The sequence below is a fragment of the Acanthisitta chloris genome, unplaced genomic scaffold (genome assembly GCF_000695815.1).
Source record: "Acanthisitta chloris isolate BGI_N310 unplaced genomic scaffold, ASM69581v1 scaffold37700, whole genome shotgun sequence".
Taxonomy (NCBI): domain Eukaryota; kingdom Metazoa; phylum Chordata; class Aves; order Passeriformes; family Acanthisittidae; genus Acanthisitta; species Acanthisitta chloris.
The window spans coordinates 13,122-14,359 of record NW_008652862.1 but is presented as its reverse complement, the minus strand read 5'-3'; positions in this window follow the sequence as shown (position 1 = coordinate 14,359).

Genomic DNA, 1,238 nt, shown 5'->3' with positions numbered 1-1,238 from the left:
CTGCTTCGTCCCTCCCGAGCCGCGGTCCCCCCGCTCTCCAGCTCTGCGGCCTCTGCCATCGCTCCCTTTTCCAAGACGTGACTGTGTTGTGCCTACTCCAGTCGCTCTGTGCCCGGCAGGAGCCGACCCGGCTCACAGGCATCCCCTCGCCTTGAGGCTCTGCTCCCTCCCGGCCTCCAGCATCTCTGTCACTGCCTGCATCGCTATAAGGAGAGAGGTGGTTGCTGTGGTGTCAGGACGCAGGGCTACTTCTCCAGCATGGGTAGGGAAAAGAGGGGAGCAGACACCGTGCTGTGGGGAGGCCCCTGGCTGGCTGGGAGTGATACTCCTGCCCCAGGCAGGCCTGCAGCAGGTGAGGATGCTCTAAGCACCAGCTGGGGAGAATGGCAGGCTTCCCTACTCAAGAACAGCTTTATCCCAGCTAGCAGTGGTATCCTGGAAGCAGGAGTGAGGCCATGACACCCTGCAGCACCCAACCACCCCAGAACACAGGCAGTGTGTCACTCCACGCCATGTCTGCCTGTTGCATGCCTCAGCAAGGCGGTGGCACGGAGCAACCCAGCTCCACCCCACACTACCTTAGTTTCTTCAGGTTGGGCACAAAGAGCTGTGCTTAGGGATCAGGAAACAACCAGGCTGGCAGAGCTCAAAGGTCCCCTCACCCCTCTGGTGCCTGCCTTGCTCTCCTGGCAGGTCAGAGTTCAGTTCCATCCCTGCCTGCACAGTGCAAAGAGAGATCTGACAGCTGTCACCCCCACAGGGTTATCTATTGAACGGGCGTGACTGCCTCACCGCAGCGATGGGCATCTGCCTTACCAGGAGCAGGGTGCCCTGAACCATGGTGCAAAAGAAATGCAGACTTCTGCCTTGCTCCTACCTACAGTAACCACAGCAGGAGGGTCCTGTGCCCTCCGTCTGCAGCCACATCACCCTGTAATGCTGGTTGCAAAGCTGCTGTGAAGGGTTGAGTCAGTTAATACTCTGAGTCACTTCTGTGACGCTGCTTTGCGTGCAAAGGATAGAACAGGGCCAGCTTCTGATTCACCTCCAGCTGCCTCCCATGACACCAGTCTCCATTGCTGTTCAGAATCACAGAATTGTGTAAGTTGGAAAGGACCTCTAAGTTCGTTGAGTCCAACTGTTAACACAGCACTGCCATGTTTATCACTAAACCATGTCCCCAAGTGTCACATCCACTGTTTAGCCCCACAGAAGGATGCAGGAGCCCAGACCAGATA